The sequence below is a fragment of the Diabrotica virgifera genome, chromosome 5 (assembly GCF_917563875.1).
Source record: "Diabrotica virgifera virgifera chromosome 5, PGI_DIABVI_V3a".
NCBI lineage: Eukaryota > Metazoa > Arthropoda > Insecta > Coleoptera > Chrysomelidae > Diabrotica > Diabrotica virgifera.
The window spans coordinates 6,684,102-6,710,974 of NC_065447.1; the positions used below are offsets into that span (position 1 = coordinate 6,684,102).

General features: G+C 33.9%; 1 non-coding gene across 1 annotated transcript; it reads right to left on the reverse strand.

Annotated features, from left to right (window-relative positions):
- Positions 1-23,453: 23,453 nt before the first annotated feature.
- Trnae-uuc (transfer RNA glutamic acid (anticodon UUC)) lies at positions 23,454-23,525 on the reverse strand. The gene has a single exon. It is a non-coding gene; the product is annotated as a tRNA-Glu (tRNA).
- Between the last annotated feature and the right edge of the window lie 3,348 nt (positions 23,526-26,873).

A 26,873-nucleotide genomic window follows, 5' to 3' on the forward strand; every position in this document is an offset into this window, starting at 1 on the left:
ATCGAACCTTCCGCGAACAACGATAATGGTACGCGCCATTCACTTTGTTTATTCTAAGCGCATTGTCCCGAGTTTCGTTTAATCACTTCTTAAAATTAAACATAACAATTTGTTGTATACAGGTTGTTCTAAATTTATATGCCCGTGGTTGAGAAAATTGAAAATATTTTATATTAAATTGAATTCTGTTCATAATTATCAAAATTTAATTTTCATATCAAATAGAAATATAACAGTATGTATCAGCGCAAATAAGTCATTAAAAGAATATATTAGTGTTTTTAGTAAAAAATGTATTATTTATTATAATTTTTGTGTCTTTGGATTTGTCTTCCTCGGGAATAATATAATACGTATTATTCAAACATTATTTTGTATACCTACTACTTCACTTCATCTATTCGTTACCGTGATTTGTCATAATGTCCGAGAAAACGTCAAAACAATGTATCCGTGGCTCATTGGTAGAGCGTTCGACTCGGGATCGAGAGGTCCCGGGTTCAAATGCGGCCAACTCCTGTCTTTTTTTTTATTTTATTTTTTTTAACTTTTGGATTTTTGAAAAGTGATAAGTATTAAAATTAGTTTAATATTTAAATAAACTAAAAATAAATTGTTTAAAGTATTTTATTTCGTTGAAATCATATAATAGAAGTATAACTTCTTACGTGCGTCAAAGTACGCACACATTCTTTTTTTTTCATATTTTTTTATTTTTTACTTTTTAGTCTTACACCTTTCAAACATTAAAATATATCTTCATGTTTATTAAAATATGTATAAAACATGTGATGTACAAACATGAAAAGTAGTCGGAATCGTCAAAAAATTTAATCAACAGAAAAAGTGAAATTATGTATAGTTCATATAATTAGCTACAATCTGTAAAAATTTCAGGTTTCTTCATTGTAAAAAACAAGAGAATGTAAGCATTTTTCGTTAAAATCGTTTTTTTATTTAAACAATTAATAAACATAAAACAATTTTTTTATTGACTAGTCGTGTATTGTTCCAGCGAATGCATATGTCTGCAAATTTTTAGCCATTTGCATTGAAGAAAAGGCAGTCAAATTAACGTCCAAAGATTTGACCCAAACGATTGAACTAAAGAAAAGCGTTTAACTAATTAATACACCAAAACGAATTCTAATGTTAATTGTAGCACAAAACGTCTCTATCGGTAGTTTTTCTAAGACTACGATAAAACACGAATTTCTTGAATTCGAGTTTTGGTTGAAGTTTTGATTCGTATCGTATTGAAATTTGACACGAATAAGCGCCGATTTTTATATAAACAAATATATCAGCGTTCAAAATTTGAAACTTTATTGTTTATTTATGAAGCATAAGCAGAGTTCATATCATTAGCTACAATCCGTAAAAGTTTCAAGTTTCTACATTGTAAAAACCAAGAGAATTTAAGCATTTTCCATTAAAATCGTTTTTTCTTTATTTAAACAATTAATAAACATACTTTGGTGCATCTTTCAGTTCCTAGCCGGCTGCAGACGGGGGATTTGAATTGCAAGGTTTAGAATTCCTTCCCTATCGTCTTTACTGCAGCATCCATATGACTTGCAAATTGTAGAAGTCTTGGAGGCGTATACATGGGGATATACCAGTAAGTTTTCAATTTAAAAATCTTTTAGTAATTTTTGATATTTTTCAATATTAATTATTTGCTATTAGGATTGAAAACTTGCTTCGTATTTTTACGGCCAGATGGCGCTAGCCACCCATTACCATCATTTTGGCTGCAATATTTGGGAAAACATTTCGATGCGATTTGATTGGATTAAGGAGAACAGTGCCTACGTTCCTTCTGATGACGCTCCAATAAGAGCAGAAAACTGCAGTTAAAGGGACTGGCTGCACTCCTTATTCTAATTAAAAAGTAAGATTGTTTTTCGTTCGTATTGCAGCCGAATATATAAAAATGGTACACACATTTTTAAATTAATAAACACAAAAAAAATTTATTTACTATTCGTGTATTGTTCCTGCGAATGTATGTCTAAAAATGTTCATTCATTTGCATTGAAGGAAAGGCAGTCAAATTAACGTCTAAAGATTTGACGCAAACTATTGAACTAAAGAAAAGCGTTTAAAAATCAGTAATACGTGTAGGTATATAGCAAGAAACAAAAGGAAAAAAGAAGAAATGTATGAACTAATAGAACGAATACAAAAAATAAACAAACTAATACAAAGACAAGGACTGATACAGAAAAGACAAAAAGAATGCTAAAAACAGCAGAGATGAAAACCCTTCGAAAATCGGTGGCAAGACACTATCGGATACAGCTAGAAGTGCAGATATACGTCGGAGATGCAAGGTAGACAACATTCATAACTGGGCCAAAAAAAGAAGAGTAGAATGAAACTACCACATAAGCCGAATGACAGCAAATAGAGTAGTAAGAACGACGGTCCTGCAGAAGGAAGACGATCAGTGAGAAGACCACGAAAACTATGGAACGCCAACTTACTGGAGGTACATTGCAAAAACAGACAGAGTCATGTCTATGTTATAGTCAAAACCCGAATTTCAGGCATTCCTAGGTTTAACTAGGCAATCCTCAGGTCTGACTGACGGTCTTAGTTAAAGCCCGAAATAAATTACAGTTTCGACCTTTGACTAGCCAATCCTAGGAGAGATTAAGTTGGTCAGGCAAAGGTCGAAATTTAATTTTATGAGATCTGGGTTTGACTAGTCAAACCCCGATCAGCTATTAAAATACCGTAATTTGTTATATTAGGTTTGGGAGCGTTCAAGTATTACGTAACGCAGGTTGGGGGGTTAAAAATCTTCAAAAATTGCGTTACGCAATAGTTAAACTCCCATTACAGTGCGTTACGGAGGGGGGAGGGGGGGTCAAAAATCTTCAAAAATCGCGTTACGTAATACTTTAACGCTCCCTTTAATAAAACGCCATTTTTTAATTTTAATGTTTATTATTTCTATATTGTAATTAAAATTAAAAAATAAGTCAAAAATGAATAACCATTTTCAATTTCGTTGCAGCACGAAACTACAGCCGCATCATTATTTCAGTTCAATCAGAGAGTGCAGCAAGCACCTCTACCAGTTTCGAAACATAGCTGCTCTCTCTGACCCAACCAGGACAAACCCCGGCGTGCAGTCATAAAATAGTGCATAAAACAACATCAATAAATGTTACTCTACTCTACATCCTACCAGATTGAAAACAATGGGAATCTTCTCTGGTAACACCTCCGAGACTTCTACAATTTGCAAGCCATAACGGATAAAAAATAAGTGTTTATTCTCACATGTTGAAGCATTATGGCATTTAGAGTTGCTCAATACGTTAGACCTTTTACACTTACATAATTTTGAAGAGCATTGCTTATTTCTCCAAAACAATAAATATTTAAAAATATTATTAAATTTTTTACACAGAATAAAAATATTTTGAGGAAATTGATTCCATAGAATTGTATGAGTTTAGTATCATCATCATCATTGGCTCGACAGCCCTTTCTGGGTCTTGGCCTGTTCCAGGATTCTTCTCCACTCTGATCTGTTTCGTGCTTTTTTTCTCCAGTTTTTTATTTTTAAGGTTTTTATATCATTTTCTATTTGTTCTAAATATCTCAGCTTCGGTCTTCCTCTTGTTCTTTTTCCTACTGGCATCTGTTTGAATATTTTGTTTGGTATTTCGCCTTCTTCCATTCTTTCTACATGTCCCATCCAACGCAGCCGTCCTATTTTAATGAATGTTATGATATCTGGATCCTGGTATATTTCGTATAGTTCAAAGTTGTACCTCCTTCGCTAAATTCCATTTTCTTTTGTGCCCTTATATATGTGTCGCAAGATTTTTCTTTCAAAGGTGGCTAGCAATGTTTCCTCTCTTTTAGTGAGTGTCCAGGTTTCTGAGCCGTATGTGAGTACCGGTCTTATTAGGGTTTTGTATATTTGGCATTTTGTTTTCCTTGCGACGTTGTCTGATCTTAGTTGCCGAATTAAGGCATGATAACTTTTATTGGCAATAAATATTCGCCTCTTCACTTCCTCTGCTACGTTATTATCAGATGTGACTAGGGATCCCAAGTATGTAAAGTTTTTTACCCCCTCAATGTTGTATTCTCCTATTGTTATATTTTGTGGCTGCCTTATTTCTGTGTTTTTACTTACCTGCATATATTTTGTTTTGTTCTGGTTGATTTTCAGGCCACTATTTTGTGCAGCTCGTTCTATTTGATTGAATGCCTCTATCATTTCTCTTCTTGATCTTGCGATTATGTCAACATCATCTGCAAATGCTAGTATTTGCACGCTTTTATTAATTATTGTTCCTCGAATATTGACTGTTGTGTCCCTCATTATTTTCTCGAGTACAATGTTGAACAAGATGCATGATAGAGCGTCTCCCTGGCGTAGTCCCTTTTTCACATCTATTGTTTCCGTTAGTTCGTTTTGTATCCGGATTTTACTTTCTACTTTTAGAGATTCTATCAGTTCTATTAGTTGTGTTGGTATATTAAATTCTTTCATTGCTTTTATTAAGAATTCTCGGTTTATATTGTCATATGCGCTTTCGAAGTCTATGAAGAGATGATGTGTGTCGATGTTATGTTCACTTGTTTTTTCAAGGATCTGCCGCAGAACAAATATCTGGTCTATTGTTGACTTCTGTCTACAGAAGCCACTTTGGTACCTGCCAACTATTTTTTCAGCGTGTGGTCTAAGTCTTTCATAAATGACGTTGGACATTATTTTGTATGCTGCATTCAGCAGCGTGATTCCACGGTAGTTTCCACATTCTAACTGATTCCCTTTTTTATGTAATGGTACAATAATACCATTATTCCACTCCGCTGGTAGCTGTTTATTTGACCATATCTTTGTTATCAATACATGTATTGTTTTCTGTAGTGCGTCTCCTCCTTCCTTCAGTAATTCCGATGCTACTTGATCCGATCCCGGTGATTTATTGTTCTTTAATTTGTCTACTGCTGTTCTAATCTCGGCTATTGTTGGTGGACTCTTTTCTCTGTTGTCTGCTTGGTCTAATGGTATATCAGGGTTCGTCTCACTCCCATCTCCTTCAAGCTTTTCCGTAAAATGTTCTGTCCATCTTCTTAGTATCTCTTGCTGTTCTGTCAATATATTACCTTCCTTATCTCGACACATCGTCGTTCTCGGTTTGAAGTCTTTTCTGCTTTTGTTCAGTTTCTGATAAAATTTTCTTGTCTCTGTCGATCTACTTAGTTCTTGCAGTTCCTGAAGTTCTTTGTTCATATATTCTCTCTTTTTTCTTCGGTGAGTTTTCTTTTCTTCTCTGCGTAGTTGTTTATATTCTTCCTCTGCTTGTCGGGTTCTGTGCCCCTGTTGCATCAGTAAATATGCTCTGTTTTTTCTGTCTGTTATAATCTGACATTCTTCGTCAAACCAGTCATTCGTTCTTGTTCTTCTTTCTTTACCTTCTATGCCTAACACTTCTTTAGCTGTCTCTTTTATGATTTCCCTGCACTCTTCCCACTCCTTATTTGGGATTTCATGTTTTGGTCTGTTTTCTAGTTTGATGCTTATCTTTTCTTTATACTCTTTATTTTTGTTTGTTTCTTTGAGTCCTTCTACCTTGTATCGTTCATGTTTAGAGCCTCTTTCCTTTTTGATGTATGAAATTCTAGCCCTTACTCTACTTTCGACCAGGTAGTGATCAGAGTGATGAGTTTAGTATACACTCCCAATATTTCCAATAATTCTTCTTTTTTAATGAAACTTTATTTGAGCTGTTAATATTGTAAGGTAGGAAATTTTGTGTTTGTGTACGTTTCCTACTCTGAATCTGTCAAAATTCTTTCTTTCTTCTAATTCTTTCTTAAAATTCTTTCAAAATTCTTTTATCTTTCCTACTCTGTTTGGCTAAAAGTATATGAATTTTATTTTAGTGCAAACAGATGGAATGGGAGTGTCAATGGGAGAGCCCCTGGACCGTCGTCACTAGGAGAGGAAGAAAATTGTGAAACAATTCAGATTAGTTCTTTAGATGTAGTTTGTTGTATTTGTCAAAAAGAGAGCTCTGACGCACATACGTGCATAATTTGTAATCAGGTGGTACATGTTGTGTGCGCTGACAGCACACTTTGTGCATACTATGAAGATTTTGAAAGAAAAGTTACATGCATGCGTTGTTCACAGACAAAAAGATTAAAATAAATAAAGGAAAGGCGATTGAAGGTCTTCATGCCCAGGCTAATGCTATCAAACAATTAAGTGAAAAAAACTTCCTTCAATTTCCCCAGCTTTGATAGACTATAGACTCAAAGAAGGTGCTCGAAATATTTTGGGCATCATACAAGATAAAACAATTGACGGTTTATATAGAGTTGGTACGAAATACGGAACAATAAACACACTTTTTTCTAGAAATCAAATAAAATAATGCAAAGACAATTTTCTTAATTTCGAAGATGTTCCAGAAGTTAAGCTGTTTCTAAGAGAAATTAGTACAAAAGATTCTAAATTTGGGGGACAAGGTTTTATAAAATGCTACTGCAATAAGAAATGCTCATCAAAATTATGTAAGTGTAGAAGGTCTAACGCATTGTAGCCACAACGAGTTCCTGCACTATCTCTCTTTCTCTTGCCATTCCTAGATCGTCAACTATTATGACTACATAATATATCATTGGCCATTAAACGTAACTTGTTTACATATTCTCCATCTATTTTTATTCTCTTTGTAATCCAATTCAAATTTTTAAAAGCATGTTCTAGTACCGTATTAAAAAGTTTAGGTGGCATTTGGTCCCCTTGTCTAACCCCTGCTCTATTTTTATGCGATTATTTTATTCCGTATTTATTAACATACTAATATGGAACTTTCCTCAAAGTAGAGTAAAACAAATCCTGCTGAATTTGTGACCGTAGCGAACAAGACCGCACTGATAGATCTAGATATATATTCATAAAGTGAATTGTCACCTGCGAAAGGTGTGTCTGTGCGTCCGTACACAATCCATACATTGTCAACCCACTCTTGTCTACTTTGACCGTACGGCCAAACGCGTTCGCTAACTCGCTCACTCCAACTCCAGCGAGTACAGTCTCGGTCATCAGCGCTGTAATAATAGTAATGATGTATGGTAATGGTGATACATAGCATGCCGGACTATTAGACAGAACAGAACTGATACAGAACCGGAATAAAACGATTAATTTCAATTTTTTTAAAGCGGAGGTCTCGAAAATTGGAAGGATCGCAAATCTTCTGGGGAAGATCAAGTACCAAATAAACTGTAAAAAATGAGTTAAAACGGCAACAGGTGTATGTTTTCAAAAACTGATCGTGTGTTAAGTATTTATTAAAATCAGTTAAGTACTTTCGGTATAGCAAATGCCATCATCAGAGCTTCGTCTTATACGTATAAAAACCTCATGGAAGAGCAATTGTTGACAAATTTGTTAAAAATTTTTGTATTTGTTAAAAAATGGACATAAATTAACGATACAACAACAATCGTTTGCTATGAAGATAAACGCCGTTTAACTTTAGTATCTACAAGTGTTGCAAGAAGACCTGAAACAGTCATATTTGGCCAAAATGTCGAACATGAAAATTACCGTTGGTCACTCCTAGCTGGAGAGTACTGTCGGTCTCTTTGGAATCCATAACAAATTAAAATAATGCTGACGCAATATGCGACAATTAAAAATTCAGTTAATCACAGTACCCAAACCGCCATAAAGAAAAAAGATTGAAAAGAAGACCTTGTTTAACGAGTAATGTTCGAAATTCTCACAAAAATAGTCACTAAATATTTATTTATTCAACAGATTATATCTATCCTGGTGCGGTGGTTTAAATATATAGTCTCCCGTTTTATACTGCTAACGCGGCTTTGGGATTATAGCAGAATAATCTCTAGGGCCTACGATATACAAGGAAAGCAACAGGGTCAGTACTACACTTCAACCGCATATTATTACCCCTGGTTTTACCCAAGGTACTCATTTTATTCAGGCTGAGTCGAACTGGAGCCTATAGACATTTTTAAAAATGTCTAGATGTTCTCGTCGGCGCTGGGGTTCGGTCCCCCTGCCTACCTGTGTGGAAGTCATCCATCCTACAGCCAGAGCTATCCGGCCCCCTGATGTTTTAGCCGGGGATATATCCAGCCATCAATTTCAGGGAAGTACACCACCACTTTTATTGTGAATAGCTTAGTACGGTACGGTAGCGGTACAATATACGAGAGAATCCAGCATCTTCGGACGTCAGGCGGTAGCCTCTTTTCTCTTTATCCAAGTCACGTAAAAACACATCAAAATGGTCATCGTAGGAGAAAGTCGATAAACCTTTTTTGAAGAAGGTAAAAAGTCTTCACAAGGTTATTAAACGAATAATTTGACAGAAAACCGGTTGAGTTAACGGAGACAGTAACAACAATAATCACCAACACATCAATCGAGGAAGTTGTTGTTGTTGAAGCACTTCAAATGATAAAGAAATGTAAAGCAGTTGCCCCAGATATGTGGACAGCTTTAGGAGAGACAGTATCAAGATAACCATTATTGGTTTATTTAATAGAATTATAGAAGTGAAACAAATTTCAGACGAATGTAGAAGTAGTAGTGTTGCCCAAATGCAAGACCAGGACGAGACTTAGAGAGTCTTGGTCTTGGTCTTGGTCTTGCACCAATACACCTGGTCTTGATCTTGGTCTTGGTATTGCACTCCCGGTCGTGGTCTTGGTCTTGCAGCAAGAGTCTTGCAAGTCTCGCAGTTACCCACTAGCATATTGCTATTTATTAAACGTTACTTTAGATCTTAGAACAACGTAACAGTATAGGTACATTTTCAGCTTGACTTAACATACAGGGTGAGGCAGATAACTTTCCTATTAGATATATCTCGAAAACTAAAGACAACAGAATCATGAAAATTGGAATAAAGGGGTTTTGAAGAGTGATCTATTTAATAAAAATATTTTTATATATTTCCTACTTCAAGTTATACCGGATGTTGCTTATAACTTCGTTTTTTAAAATGGGACACCCTGTATATTTCTACATCTCTGAATTCTCTTCCATGTCTTGTTTCTAAAAGTATAAGGTTTTGTAATGTTATATAGGGTAGTTTAAAAGATAATTACGTTTTCTTATTAATTTCGTAGCAACTTTCACACCCTGTAGAATTGTAGTTACTTGACATCAAAAACTTTATTTATGTTCAAATAATTTTTAATATAGTCTACTACTGTTAAAAATTATTAGTATGTATATATAAATGTTGCATTTGATATACAGGGTTGGTCGAAACTCGGAATGAGTATTTTCTGAGTTTCCTTTAATGGAACACCCTGTATTTTAATATTGTAATGAAATGATATTTTATGGTACTTTTTTATTTCTTAAGCCATTCCCTGTACCTAACTGCTTTAATTTGTGCTTAACACGTTGACAAACAACACTATAGACGTCTAATTTAAATTAATGTAGCTTATACATTTGACGCAGTGTCCGTCAACGTGTTAATTGTTAATCGCGCCAACAATGTTAACTACGTAGGTATTTTGATAGCTCAACCATTATTGGTAATTTTTAGAATCAGTCTAGATTAATATGTATCTATTTCCGAAAAATAATTTGCGATTGAGTAGTTATGTTCACGACCAACCTAATAAAACTTCACTTATTTTTTGTTTCAATTAATATTTGGCTTGTATCACCAATAACTCACATACAGGGTGTTCCATTTAAGAAAATCCAGAAAATACTCATTCCGACTTTCGACCAACCCTTTATTCTAAAATTAAAAATTTAGCTATACTAACAATTCTTAACAAGAGTAGACTGTATTAAAAATCATATGAACGTAAGTAGAGTTTTTGATGTCAAACTACTACAATTCTACAGGGTGTGAATATTGCTACAAAATTAAAAAAATGTAATTCTCTTTTAAACTACCCTATATAACATTGTATTAAAGAAAATTTTCTGTCTAGAAAGGAATTTTGTTTGACCCATTGATATAAAATTGCACACTCTGCAGAAAGTTTACAAGTACGATGTTTAACCTTTATACGATGTGGTATTTAGAATCCTACTAACTGATATGGAAAAACAATTGAGTGTGTTGTAACAAAAACTGAGAAAACTTCTGTTGGAGTGAAAGTAAAAAGAAAGATATACTCCAACAGAAGTAAGGAAAAAAAAGAAGAAAAGAAAAGACTAAGGTAACTAGTTGGGGCCTCTTATGAAAAAAAGCCAGTGTAACAAAAAGAAGAAAACTTCTGTTGGAGTGAAAGTAAAAAGAAAGATATACTCCAACAGAAGTAAGGAAAAAAAAGAAAGAAAAGAACTGGTATAAAAATGAAGACAGAGTGGGGTGTGTACAGAAGAAAAGGATGAAGTGACTTCTACGTTGAGAAGCCGCAATAGGAAAAAATAAAAAAAAATACTACTAAAGTGCAGTAGTACTGAAGAAAGGGGAATTAGAAGGGATAGAAGTAGAAGTGGGAAGAGACAGAGGCAAACTGAATAGAGTTGGCTAGCTATAGATGCAAGAGAGCAACTTGACACTCAAGGATGGATACGGCTCGTTTGCATGCCTGTCGAAGAACAGTAGCTCTATATAGATAGTAATGATGACTAAAAGATGAAATAATAAAATAAGAATAATGTACTGAAACTGAATGAAGATGGATAATTGCTAAAGACGAACAAAATAAATAAAACTAACAAATCATGGGCGCCATGAAAATGATCTTCGATCATTTTCCCAGGTATCTTACACTGCTTTCAAATATTAAATATATTAAACCTGTAATAATGAACATAAAGGAATAATAAAATAATTGATATACAAAATAAATACATATTTATTAAAAATAACTACTAGATTTTTGACAATCTCTGAGTTACACAAAGTGTATATCATGTGACTCTAAAATGACATAAGTTATACAAAAAGTCATCTCTAAGATAACAACAATAATGTTATCTGTTACAAAATTACAGGTATTAGTACCTCTTACTTACATATAGGGTACAAAATTACATAAGTCTTCTACCAAATGGTTATAGTACGCCTGCTACGTACAACTAAAGGAAACCGACGAAGATGAAAATAATACAAATAAATAGGCCCAAGCCTCACTAAGAGAAAATACAATACTGAATAAAGCAAAATTAAATATACAAATGAATAAACGTTATAGAAGTGAAGTTAAGGAAAATACCGACAAAATGACCTAAATTAACCGAGCAAATGCAATGAAATAAAGTAACGACGAAGTAACCGAACAAACGAAATAAAGCGAATAAATACAATATTTGGGAAACAAGCAAGTAATGTTACAAAATAAATTTACCCGAATTACATAAACCAATATCAAAGCAATAATAAAGTATTAAAAACCTAATTTTCTCTAGGCTTATTCCTGTGCACAAGAAGTTACCGTAGATACAAAGTTTGGGAACCAAATAATCTAATATACAAATACATATGTCAAAAAAAACAGAGGTAACCTAAATCTGGAAAAAAAAACATAGTGTATTTAACAGATAGTCTGAAATATAAAAAAAACCAATAGTTACTAAAACTCCTCACTAAATGTTCCCAAACGAGGTTGCGGTTGCATCCTAGAAAATGAGCATCACTATGATGCACCTCCATGCCCCCCCGTAGGTCCAGGTGGCAGGACGAAAAGGAGCTGGAATGTCCCCCAAAAAGCTTGTTCCCAAATCATACTCCCAGTTTGACTTGGCGGTAGCTGCAATAAGGTCAAGGTGGCTTCCCTAGGTAGTCAAGGTGGGTACGACATCACATGAGGGTTAGTTTTCTTCCAAACGGCTAAAAACATATACTTCGTTTGATTTCTCATATAAACCGGTAAACAAAAGTAAAGAGAAGAAGAAATAATCGAGGAAAACTTTTTAGAAGCAATAACATAAAAAAACAACCATTAAAAATTGAACAAAAACTAATCTCAGGTAACCTTGAACTATTTTGAGTTTGAAAACATGAACAAATAATGGCATTGCATTTGAAATAGGAATATAAAATATGACTTATCTGAAATAACATGAGATTAAGATAGTAATAGCCATCTACATACATTTTATATACCTTAATGAAATGGTATTGAACCAGACAAAGATAGTTACATGACAATTTATAGATATATTGGACATGAAAATTTATAGATATATTGGATGTTCAATCGGTTTAAAACGTACAGAGAAATGGTAATTATTTCCAATATTAATTTGAGGACTTCAAAAATGTTTGGTTATGTAAAACCAAAAACCCCATTAATATAAAGATCGATATAAAGATAATATAAAGATCGAAATAATCTACATCCTTCACCTAAGGGACTGGCTAAGAACATTTAACAATGAACCAACTATTTCATATATTCAAGGTTAACTAAAAAACATTAGTAGAAAAAACGATTTACCGGTTAATTTTTTATTCCTCTTCCACTGATGGTACTCCCATCCTTACTCCAGGAAACCCGTACTCCAGGAAACAAGTGGTGGTAACTTTTTACTATACTTCCAAACTTAGTTGAAATAAAAATTAATTTCGAAGAAATTAACCGCCATTTACGGTACTAACCACCAACACCAACCTGTCAACCTCGCAGCCACCGGCCAAGTGCCTCTCATTCCTCCCACAGTCAGCGAGGAAAACGTCAAACTCTCACGGAACACGAATTAAACGACAAGGAACGGTTCAACAACTATGTTCCGTACAGTGTGACGTCACATGAGAAGTCCTTTACGATAAATTAAAGAATTTAAATGGGAGGTCAAGAGAAAATAATTATTTTTTTAAAAATAATTACAGCGCTAAAAATGATAATATAACGGGTGGACCGTTACAATCCCCTCCTACTCGGGAAAAAAAAATTTTTTAACCAAAAAAAATTTTTTTTTTTAAACTTCAAAATATTAACAACTAAATTTACAATAGTCTAACAATCCACGTTGATTCGCAAGATTACTTCTAAATATAAACTAATGGTCAAGGAAAAATAAATCAATACATGACTCAAACTCATACTAAAATGTTACTATGTTACTCTCTGCTACCAAATATTAACATATATTGCTCAAAAGTCAAAACAAAACTAAATATTGTACTTAAGTTCATAATAATAACTGAGTGTCGAATTGGGCACTAAAACCAAAATTGAACTATCCATGGACATCAGATTTATAAAGGGTATATCCAAGAACGGAACAACCAGGAAAAGGTGTGAGCCAATTCGAACCATATCAAAAGTAAATGTACCAAAGTGAATAAAAAAAATCAGTAACTAAAATAGGTAAAGAATTGAACACTTTATCCAAAACTGAACTAACAATGGACACCAGATTCATAATAGTATATCCAGAGAAGAACAATCAGGAAGATTTATGGAACAATTCTCACTAATGTCAAATAATACCAATAATAAACATACCAAAGGAATCCAAAATCAATAACCAAAATAAATGTGGAATCGGACACTTAATCCAAAGTCGAACTATCAGTGGACACCAGATTCATAAAAGGCATATCCAAAGAAGAACGACCAGGCAAATTTATGGACCAATTCACACCAATACTAAACCACATAACAGATCAGGTCTACGTACACCCACATCCGGTAATACGAACCTATCCAACTAAATACACAAAATAAATGAAGAATCGGACACTTATCCAGAATCGGACTATCAATGGACACCAGATTTATATAGGAGTATATCCAAAGAAGAACGATCAGGCAAATTTATGGACCAATCCTTACTAATACTACATAAATCTGGTGCCCACGTTGGGCGCCAGTGTAACAAAAACTGAGAAAACTTCTGTTGGAGTGAAAGTAAAAAGAAAGATATACTCCAACAGAAGTAAGGAAAAAAAAGAAGAAAAGAAAAGACTAAGGTAACTAGTTGGGGCCTCTTATGAAAAAAAGCCAGTGTAACAAAAAGAAGAAAACTTCTGTTGGAGTGAAAGTAAAAAGAAAGATATACTCCAACAGAAGTAAGGAAAAAAAAGAAAGAAAAGAACTGGTATAAAAATGAAGACAGAGTGGGGTGTGTACAGAAGAAAAGGATGAAGTGACTTCTACGTTGAGAAGCCGCAATAGGAAAAAATAAAAAAAAATACTACTAAAGTGCAGTAGTACTGAAGAAAGGGGAATTAGAAGGGATAGAAGTAGAAGTGGGAAGAGACAGAGGCAAACTGAATAGAGTTGGCTAGCTATAGATGCAAGAGAGCAACTTGACACTCAAGGATGGATACGGCTCGTTTGCATGCCTGTCGAAGAACAGTAGCTCTATATAGATAGTAATGATGACTAAAAGATGAAATAATAAAATAAGAATAATGTACTGAAACTGAATGAAGATGGATAATTGCTAAAGACGAACAAAATAAATAAAACTAACAAATCATGGGCGCCATGAAAATGATCTTCGATCATTTTCCCAGGTATCTTACACTGCTTTCAAATATTAAATATATTAAACCTGTAATAATGAACATAAAGGAATAATAAAATAATTGATATACAAAATAAATACATATTTATTAAAAATAACTACTAGATTTTTGACAATCTCTGAGTTACACAAAGTGTATATCATGTGACTCTAAAATGACATAAGTTATACAAAAAGTCATCTCTAAGATAACAACAATAATGTTATCTGTTACAAAATTACAGGTATTAGTACCTCTTACTTACATATAGGGTACAAAATTACATAAGTCTTCTACCAAATGGTTATAGTACGCCTGCTACGTACAACTAAAGGAAACCGACGAAGATGAAAATAATACAAATAAATAGGCCCAAGCCTCACTAAGAGAAAATACAATACTGAATAAAGCAAAATTAAATATACAAATGAATAAACGTTATAGAAGTGAAGTTAAGGAAAATACCGACAAAATGACCTAAATTAACCGAGCAAATGCAATGAAATAAAGTAACGACGAAGTAACCGAACAAACGAAATAAAGCGAATAAATACAATATTTGGGAAACAAGCAAGTAATGTTACAAAATAAATTTACCCGAATTACATAAACCAATATCAAAGCAATAATAAAGTATTAAAAACCTAATTTTCTCTAGGCTTATTCCTGTGCACAAGAAGTTACCGTAGATACAAAGTTTGGGAACCAAATAATCTAATATACAAATACATATGTCAAAAAAAACAGAGGTAACCTAAATCTGGAAAAAAAAACATAGTGTATTTAACAGATAGTCTGAAATATAAAAAAAACCAATAGTTACTAAAACTCCTCACTAAATGTTCCCAAACGAGGTTGCGGTTGCATCCTAGAAAATGAGCATCACTATGATGCACCTCCATGCCCCCCCGTAGGTCCAGGTGGCAGGACGAAAAGGAGCTGGAATGTCCCCCAAAAAGCTTGTTCCCAAATCATACTCCCAGTTTGACTTGGCGGTAGCTGCAATAAGGTCAAGGTGGCTTCCCTAGGTAGTCAAGGTGGGTACGACATCACATGAGGGTTAGTTTTCTTCCAAACGGCTAAAAACATATACTTCGTTTGATTTCTCATATAAACCGGTAAACAAAAGTAAAGAGAAGAAGAAATAATCGAGGAAAACTTTTTAGAAGCAATAACATAAAAAAACAACCATTAAAAATTGAACAAAAACTAATCTCAGGTAACCTTGAACTATTTTGAGTTTGAAAACATGAACAAATAATGGCATTGCATTTGAAATAGGAATATAAAATATGACTTATCTGAAATAACATGAGATTAAGATAGTAATAGCCATCTACATACATTTTATATACCTTAATGAAATGGTATTGAACCAGACAAAGATAGTTACATGACAATTTATAGATATATTGGACATGAAAATTTATAGATATATTGGATGTTCAATCGGTTTAAAACGTACAGAGAAATGGTAATTATTTCCAATATTAATTTGAGGACTTCAAAAATGTTTGGTTATGTAAAACCAAAAACCCCATTAATATAAAGATCGATATAAAGATAATATAAAGATCGAAATAATCTACATCCTTCACCTAAGGGACTGGCTAAGAACATTTAACAATGAACCAACTATTTCATATATTCAAGGTTAACTAAAAAACATTAGTAGAAAAAACGATTTACCGGTTAATTTTTTATTCCTCTTCCACTGATGGTACTCCCATCCTTACTCCAGGAAACCCGTACTCCAGGAAACAAGTGGTGGTAACTTTTTACTATACTTCCAAACTTAGTTGAAATAAAAATTAATTTCGAAGAAATTAACCGCCATTTACGGTACTAACCACCAACACCAACCTGTCAACCTCGCAGCCACCGGCCAAGTGCCTCTCATTCCTCCCACAGTCAGCGAGGAAAACGTCAAACTCTCACGGAACACGAATTAAACGACAAGGAACGGTTCAACAACTATGTTCCGTACAGTGTGACGTCACATGAGAAGTCCTTTACGATAAATTAAAGAATTTAAATGGGAGGTCAAGAGAAAATAATTATTTTTTTAAAAATAATTACAGCGCTAAAAATGATAATATAACGGGTGGACCGTTACAGTGTGTCGTATTATATTCTTTATCAACTTAGGCGACATATCTTTAAAAAGTTTCAATAGAATAGGATATTACTGTCAACGTCACAATACATATTATTATTTTATGAAAGGACAGCTATTCTCAAAATCTAGACAATTAATATACAATTAATTTCAGAGCGAAGGCGTCCGTCGCCGTCGTTTGCTAGGAAATAATGTATGTATTACAAAATATTTTATTTTTACATTGTAATAATTTATTATGACCTCTGAGTACCTGTCAAATAAATATGTCAAGTGTTCTTTTAATGAATATTTTGATTCGCTATATATATGTTTATTGTATTGTTCATAATCCGCACAAGTACAATTTTCCAAATTTTTGTTACCTACATATCTTTTTGCGTCTCATAGTCTCTAAGCATATACCCGAACTACTATATTCCCTAAAATGACACTCAATCCTAACTGCAAGACGAAAGAGTCTCGCGGACTTAGTCTTGTTCTTGCTCAGGCCTTGCACGGTCAGTCTTGGTCTTGGTCTTTCTAAAATAAAGCGGTCTTGGTCTTGGTCTTGCTAAAATAAAGCGGTCTTGTTCTTAGTCTTGGTCTTGCGAAAACGCAAGAACAAGACCAAGACCAAGACCGATTTTGAGCAACACTAAGAAGTAACATATTAGTCCCTGTATTGTTCTTCTTCTTTTTAGCCTTCTATCGTCAATTTTTGGACATGGGCCCCTTCCAACTCTTTTTATCGATCTTTATCCTGAGCAAGATATTTTTTTACTAATTTTTTACTAATTTGTTCCGGCTAATTTTTTTGATGTCATCTACTCATTCATCTGTGGTCTTCAACTTTGTAGTCTACTTTTATCTCTTTTGTCTTTTTGCCCAGCAGTGTGGCCTACGAAGCTCCATTTTAGTTTTACAACTTTTGTTGTGATATCCTCGAGTTTTGTGCTGAAGGAGTGTATAAAACAACTGAAGTGTAATTAAATAAAATTTATAAGCCTAAAATAAAATGTAATAACAAATGTAAACATATTAGCCCTAGGCTTACAAGGCCAGTTGAGCGAAATATTAAATATCCTCGAATTTTATTTTTGATCCTGCCTCGTGCCTCTCTCTATCTGACAGTCGTATACCTAACAGTATCCTTTCCATTGCTTTTCCTTTGTAGTTAGTTTGTTCATATTTGCCATGGTTGAGGTCCAGGTATGACATCCATATGGCTTGATAGGAAGGATGCACTGGTTGAAGACTTTGCTCCTCAAGTGTCGAGGTATTTTACAGTTATTAAGTATCCAACTTTGTTTTCCAAATTTTGTCCATGTCAGTCTTGATCTTCAAAGGATTTCCGCACTTTGGTTCTATTTGTCAAGTTTCAGAGTTTGTCCTAGATAGATTATATTCTTGAACTTTTCTATAAGGATGGAATTTTTATTTTCGCCTAGATGTACTATCATAGTTACGTTTTCACAGATATTATGAATTAGTTGCCTATATCTAGAATCTATTATTTTAGCTTATTATTTTTTAGCTCCTTAAAAACTATTTTTATATTGAATCCTATATTTGTTTTTTTTTCTTTTGTCGTTGTCTTTTGTTAGTTAATTAGACTGGCTGTTCGAGCTGTTCAAGGTTTTGTATAAGTCTTCAACTATGTTGATGTCTTTAATTTTGATAATTTTCTGAACACTCAGTGTTGGTCTTTGAACAGTTGAACTCTCTGTTGTTTTCTATGCCTTGCTCTATTAAGTTCTTGTTCTGTTTTTATGACACATTTTAGTTCCGTTTTAATTGTTTTATTTAGTGTACGTACTCGTATTCTTAAGAATTTCGTTTGTTTTCCGCTAGTAGTTGACTTCGTTGCTTATTTGGTCTTCAAGAAGGTTTTTATTTATATTTTTGTTAACGTCGGTAATTTGGTCCAGGACCAAATTAAGTACATACATGTATACAAAAACTAATAAATATGTTGAACAATGTACAAATCACACAGCCATAAAGCTGCTTAGTCAGACCATTAAAATGTACTGTTCTTATTTTAAACGCATTTAACTCTCCATAACTCTCCATGCTTGTATCTAAGAGGCCTCCAAAATTCCAAGACTCTATTCTCCTACTTATGTATGACCATTTCTGTTCAATATTATGTGATCTTCCAATCTTGTCCTGAATTCAGCAGCTTCGTGTAATATTATAGTATACATTCTGTTTAATTCAATTAGTCATTCAACCTCTTAACCTTCAATAATTGTTGCAAAATTTTTACAGACGCACACTCCGGCATTCGGCTAGTGGCTGGAGCCGCTCCTTAAGAGCAAAAGTGATAAACACCATCGAAAGAAAATATCTCAAGTGTGTTTATTTTGTTTTGCCATAATTACACGGTTGGAGGACCTTCGAGAGTTTGTCTTCGCCTATGGTCGCACCATTCTTCGAGCTGATGGATTTTCAAAATATTTGCTTTCTACGTTTTCCTGGTTTTACGAAGGTGTTACACACAGGCAAAGTGTTTGATTGCACTTATTTGTAGGTGACGAAGATTTTTGAGAACAAACACGGTGTTCTAAGCCGATTCAGGAATCGACTGTATTATCAAAAATCCACGAGGAAAATAAATTCCTGTAGCCTGGCTGTATACCCTGAAGCACAAACAATTGTTAAATTTATCGTAAGAAGTATATTTATAAAATCCCTAAAAAGGCTACATTAAAACAAACGTTTTCGGAATTACAATTCCATCATCAAATAAATTTCAGGTTAGCATGCCTGAGCCATCAAGATATTAGGGTAAAAACCCAAAAGTTTTTAAAAATAATGTACATAATGTTGTTAAATTGATAGGATGTTTGAAATTTTACTAGATTTAACTTCAGGCAATAACTAACTTTCCCTATGTGGGTTACAATGTCGAGAGGATGGAACCACTCTTGACGGGCTTCAAGTGGCAACTCAGTTGCCTGAAGTTAAATCCAGGAAAATTTCAAACAGCCTATTAGTATGATAGAATTGATTCAAAAAATGACATAACCCAGACATCCAAAGTGAAAGTTATCCTCCAACACCAAATTGTTCTATATGGTCCGTATAATGTTCAGAGAAAAAAGTCACACCTTTTTGAGCGTCGGGTTTGGGGGGAAAGGAGGGAGAAGTCGGTAAATTCGTAATTTCTTACGTTTTTCGTCAATATTTCTAAAACTATGAGGTTTAGCATGAACAATCTTCTATACAAAAATGTTCTACATTAAATTTTAAATAAAAAAGGTTCTATACATAATCCTTCTAAAATGAACGGTTCCAAAGTTACGGAGGTAGTATAGTATAGTTGGTCCAAAAAACGCCTAACCCAGACATCCAAAGTAAAAGTTTTCCTCCTACAACACAAATTGTTCTATATGGTCCACATATTGTTCAGTAAAAAGTTACACCATTTTGAGCGTTCGGTTTGGGGGGGGGGGGGAGATGGGGAGAAGTCGGTAAATTAGTAGTTTCTTTACGTTTTTCGTCAATACTTCTAAAACTATGTTTAAGCGTAAACAATGTTCTATACAAAAACGTTCTACATAAAATTTAAAACAAAAATGGTCCTATCCATAATTGTTATAAAGCCAACGGTTCCAGAGTTACGGAGGGTGAAATGTGGAGGTTTTCGATACTTTTTATATTTTTTTAGCAATTGATGATGATTTTGGGTGGTGAGTTTGACGTTTCTTCAAGGGCTTATCACTAACATACCATCGGCCACTGAAATAGCAAATCCTGTTGAAAATTTCTTTCAATCAGTAAAAATATTATAAATTGCCCAAAAAATATAAAAAGTATCGAAAACCTCCACTTTTCACCATCCGTAACTCTGGAATCGTTGATTTTATAACAATTATGTATAGGACCTTTTTTGTTTTAAATTTTATGTAGAACATTTTTGTATAGAACATTGTTTACGCTAAAGCATATTTTTATAAATATTGACGAAAAACATAAAAAAACTACTAATTTAGCGATTTCTCCCCCATCTCCCCCCCCCCCCATCAAACCGGACGCTCAAAATGGTGTAACTTTTTACTGAACAATATCTGGACCATATAGAACAATTTGGTGTTGGAGGAAAACGTTTACTTTTAATATCTGGGTTAGGCCTTTTTTGGACCAATTATACTATACTAGGTACCTCCGTAACTTTGGAACCGTTCATTTTAGAAGGATTATGCATAGGGCCTTTTTTGTTTCAAATTTAATGTAGAACATTTTTGTATAGAAGGTTGTCCATGCTAAACCGCATAGTTTTAGAAATATTGACGAAAAACTTAAAAAAACTACGAATTTACCGATTTCTCCCCCCTCTCCCCCCCCCCAAACCCGACGCTCAAAATGGTGTGACTTTTTTCTGAACATTATGTGGACCATATAGAATAATTTGGTGTTGGAGGATAACTTTCACTTTGGATGTCTGGGTTTGGATCTAGTTATACCATACTATATCAATTTAACAACATTATGTACATTTTTTAAAAACTTTAAAACAATTATAGGGTTTTTACTCTAATACCTTGGTGGCTCAGACATGCTAACCTGAAATAAAACCTGATGATGGAATTGTAATTCCGAAAACGTTTGTTTTGATGTAGCCCTGTTTAGGGATTTTTCAGATTCGTTTATTCATGTCAATAACACAAGTGTTTAACACATGTCAAATAAAATTACACAAAGATTTGGACGCAATACAAATTAAAAAGATGCACAATACGACTAAGAGTATTAATAACATTAAATACTAACATTAAAATCACATTAAATTTGATTACATTAACAATGGACATTGCTTAAAGTCATAAAATCCTAAAATTTAAATGCAAGAAATTCCTCATTACTATAAAAAACATTTTCTAACAAAATATCTTTAATTGTACTCTTAAATTGATTTAATGGAAGACACTTTAAACTATCTGGAAGTTTGTTGAAAAATTTAATAGCCCAGTATCCTGGCCCAGTTTGACACCTCCTCAATCTCCAGTAGGCTGGCACGAGATGGTGTTTATATCGGGTGTCATGTTGGTGTATGTTCTCATGGGTTTCAAAGTGCGCCCCTCCCCTCTTGATAAACATTAGGTTCTCAAGTATATATAGAGATGGAACAGTGAGAATTCTTAGGGACCTATATGCTTGCCTACAATCATCCCTATACCAAAGACCAGCAAGAACTCTAACTGCCTTACGCTGCCAACCAAAGACTGTCAACATTTCTGCTGAATGACCCCAGACTAAAATGGCATAGGCTAGATGAGACTGAAAAATTGCATGGTACGCTGTTATTAAGACTTTATGTGAAACATTAGATGCCAGATTCTTGAGTACAAACAGATTTTTTGCTAGCTTTTTACTTAGACTGTTGATATGTTCACCCCATTGAAGCTTGGGATCTAATAATACACCCAGAAATCTGACACTGCTCATACCATCATTTACATTCTGTGTGTCTCTGAGAGAAAAAACAACTCTGTTGGTTTTTGCTGCATTGAGCAGTAATCGGTTTACGCAAAACCATTCATTGGTCACTGACTGTGCAGACATAGAACCCTCAAGCGACTCCCCAAGTGTATCAGTTGTAAAAGACACTGTGGTGTCATCGGCAAAGAGTGTGTACTTTGCATTTGTGTTAACTCGTAAGCTCATTAATATAAATTAGAAAGAGAATGGGTCCCAGAACAGAGCCCTGGGGAACCCCAATATTAACAACACTCTTTCCCGATAACACCCCAGAGACCCTCACAACCTGTGTTCTGTTTTCTAAGTAAGATTGAACTAGTTTTACACTGTAAGGACATAAGTTGTATTTTTTGAGTTTTTGCAAGAGCATTCCATGATCTACACAGTCAAATGCCTTGCTCAAGTCACAAAACAGAACAGTATTGAACTGCAACCTATGAAAGGAGTCTACAATATGTGAGACAAAGTCCAGTATGCCAAGTACTGTGGATTTGTCCTTTCTAAAACCGAACTGAGAGTCTGAGAAATAGTTATTATTTTCAAAAAATGTAAATTTTATAAATACATATACCTTTTACAAAAAATTTAACTATTTTTACTTCTCACCAACTTGTATTTTATATAATTTAATATCAATAGAGTTGGTTTAACTTTTTAAAAGTTTAATTATTCGGGTATTATACTAGCTTTGAAAATGTATGATAGCACAGCTTTTGAGATAGAGGTCTACAATGGTCTTTATACCAAAGGCGTCGTATAATAAGTACTACATTACTAGGTAGGTACATAATAATATACTCCGAATTAGTGAAGTATTCGTGTATAAGAGCGTCACAATAGAGTGAATAGAGTCTTCAAAATTGGCATTTTTATTGTACGTATTCACGTATCATTGCATCATTGCTTTTTATCGCAATTGGCACAAAACTAATAATTCTGCAGGTTATACTTAAAGAGAAAGATGAACGAGATTTACAGTGGCGGATCCAGCAGCATCTAGCATCGACAAGAGGTGGGGCCGATTTACTAAATTTCTATAAAAAATAAATAAATAAATGAATGTTTTTATAATCTTTATATAAGTATAACTTGGTTTGAGAGGAGGGCCGATCGCCCCCATCGCCCTCCCCTGGATCCCCCACTGCGAGAATAAAAGTTTACAAGAGAATAAGAAGTGAAACGATGCACTTCTTGTAAGAAAAATTAAAAACGAGCACTGGGAGCAGAATATTTAAAAATCCTTTGGGTAGGTATACCAAGTTATACTTTGGGTATAATATATAATATTTAAATGAGACGTCAGAAAACAAAATTCTTAAAATCGTAACTCATTTGCCCCTTAATTATTTATATAAAATCGAGTATTGAAGAAATAAAAATATAAAACGAAATAAAAAAACAAAAAAAGTTTCCGGTACCGGGAATCGAACCCGAGCCTCCTGGGTGAAAGCCAGGTATCCTAGCCACTAGACCATACCGGAGATAACGAATGATATTCAAATTTGGGTTTTATTCACAATAAATTAGACAGGTTTTATAATAATGGTAAAAATAATAATTTATTGTTGTAGGACTAGGAATTATACCTAATAAGTACTTTTGTACTTTTTATATTTAAAAATATGTATAGGTAGTAAAATTTATTGATATAAAACCAAAATTTACCATTATTTGTTATATCCGGTATGGTTTATGATTAACTTTACCTATATTAAAATAATTCAATTATGATATAGATGTTCAAAACTATGTTATAAATTATTGGAATAAAATTAATATTTTAATAATGGTAGATACAATATAGATCAGCGGTTCTCAACCTTTTTGAGTGATGTACCACCTACAGTTATTTTTATTATTTTTGGTACCACCTATATTTTTAAATTGTATTACCAATACTTACTAACTACCACTATTTTAAATTTTTCTGTGTTTTGTGTACCACTGCCAATAATGATATGTACCACCAGTGGTACATGTACCACAGATTGAGAACCTATGATATAGATGATTCAGTGTCGATCTAAGGGGGGGAAAGGAAATATTTCCCCTAACAAGGGCGGATCCAGGACCGATTTTCGGGAGGGGCCCTAAACTTTTTTTGGGGAGGAGTACCGGAGGTACGGGGGGTAATTTTTAAAAATTAGGGTTACAATGGTGAGTTTTAAGGAACTTTTCACACACTTTTACCGTGTGTGAAAAGTGCCTTAAAACTCACAATTCCTGCCATAGTCTCGATTCCTACACATTTCTTCGGATTCAAGTGCAGTTCTTTCAACAAGTTTAATACTATTTTTCCCAATGCTGCTCCTGTCAGGCCTTGTTCTTTCCCTCTTTCTTGATTTTCACTGATTATTTTTAGGTTCTCATAAGCGTCAATGAATTTGACAAAGTCTTCACGATTGTTGTTATGGTGTATGTATCTCAAATTTATAGAAAGCTGTTCCACGTAGGATACGTCGGTCGTTTCTTCAAATATTATTTGTTTAATTATTTCTTCACCACAACATGTTATTAATTGATTTTGACTGATGCTACTAATGTATGTTGCTCAGGAAGATGCTGTGGATAGGTGTTATTTAAGAGTCTTATCTCCTGATGCGATTTTAAATCTTAACAATTCCTCTCATTGCTAGGTCCAGCATCTTCGTCCAGAAGCAGAAGGCCATCATCACGATGGTCTCTTAGAGGAATATTTTGTCGACCTAAGAACACTAAGGAACCTACTATTGGTCGTAGTCTTTCTTTATTTTTTTGTATCTGTTTAGACCTCTGAGAGTATATCTGTTAACGACTGACTTTGGAGGGTTGCGATAACTTTGTAGAAAATCCAGCTCAACTTGAACGCACTCCTTGTGGTATGATGTTTTTTCATGGGTTTATATGGCTCCGTCTTTGCTCATGAGTTTCGTGACAAGGCTCTGGTATATCGTCCCCTAATTGTGACCTTATTTTTCATTAGAAAAATAAAACGCAATACTTGTAAAACAATTCCTTTTGACTGTGAGAAAATACCAACCAACTCCTTTGTTCTAAGTGCTAGTGACCCAAGTAACGCTTCATTTCTTTTTTATTCTTTGTATGTATAGAATATGGAAATCTGTACGATTTTGATGGCTGTCAAGGTCGTTCTAACAATTGGCTCTTTGTAAAATTATCAACATTTTAATTTATAAAAAACCCAAGTCATTCTTGAAGCTTCCGTTACCTACTTCCTTTTTTCTAGTCTAGAAATCATATTTTTATCTCCCGTTTTATACATGTATATGTGTTTGAAATTAAAAACATGTGAAATGCAAATATTTAAATTTATATTTTTTTAAATTCTCGGAGGGGGCCATGGCCCCCTCTCTGGATCCGCCCTTGTCCCCTAAGAAGGTCAAAAATTCATGAAACTTACACCATAGAATAGAGCAGGGGTCACCAATTAGTTTCCCTGAGGGTCCGTTTCGAAAACCTATGACACTTCCGGGGTCCGGATTTATGCTGCCTGTGTCTGACTGTTCTGATTCGGTTTCTTTGTGGATTCTTGTTAAAAAATATCCCCTATAAACAAATAATCAGAATGGTACCGAGCGTAATTTTTGGGCAGAAAGTGTTTAATATATTTTTTAACAAATTCAAAACATCACCTTTTTTGCCCGCGAAAATATTTTTTTAGTATTTTTGGGTCATCTTAAATAAAAAAGATCTTTCATTTTATTAAAGCTTGAGAGTTATCAAGCATCGCAAATGCATATTTTCGCATTTTTCAGATTTTAAATCGCTTATGACTCGAAAACTATCAACTTTTCAGAAATATGACAAGAGAGAGAAATATGACAAGAATTACCCAAGAAACCTTAAAATGCATTTTTCGAGGCAAAAAAGTAATTTTGAATTTGTCTAAAAAATTGTTTAACCCGGCACCCTTCTGATTTGTTTAAATGGGACATTTTTTAACAGGAATCCGCAAAGAAATCGAGTCAGAAACATTTTTCCTACGAAAGTAGCCTCACACATGGGCTAATATGGAAAGGAAAACTAATAATATCTGATTATTTTTTTGGTTAATGTATACTTTTCTGCAGGGCCTATTTTACCACTAGGCCCGTGAGGCGCCTGCCTCGGGCCCGCATTTTAATGGGGCCCGGAAAGATCACAAAAAAAATTTTATTGCAATAAAAAAATAAATTTTCAAAATTCTTTCATTTTACGAACAGAAAAGGTAACAATAAAAGTAGATTGCCTTGTCGGCATCAATAACAATAAACAAAATTGTTTAGACACCACTCCAAAGGATTAACAGGGGGTAGAATTAACAAAATGTATCTTCACTATTATCTTTTTTTAAGTATAAATATACTACGCATAATATTTATTCCAAATACACTAAATTTATGCCGATTTCTGCAAAGATAAAGCCTTGCTTATATTAGTTTTTAGTCCTGTGCTTCTTAAGTTCAGCTGATCTATTCATTATTCATTAGTCGTTTTATTAAATTTATTTATAAACATTTATTTTTCTTATCTAATCGTTTCGTTATCATCATGAGCTACAAACATGTAAATGGCAGTGAATAGTGAAAAACGAAAAAAGTAAAAATTAAGAGAACAGGAACGACAGGCACAAAAATGCAATATTATCATTTGTTATTACCTCACATTAGTGCGCAAAAAAAAGTTCGTCTTCCCATCCTGTTTATGATCAATCTGTGGTGACTAGTGATTCTGATAGTGAAAATAAATTATGTGATGAAGGGCGAATTGCAATCAAAGAAAATGATGACTTCACTGTTGATTTTCAAGCGACTCCACCTGGCACAAATGCATGTCCCTCATCTCCTATA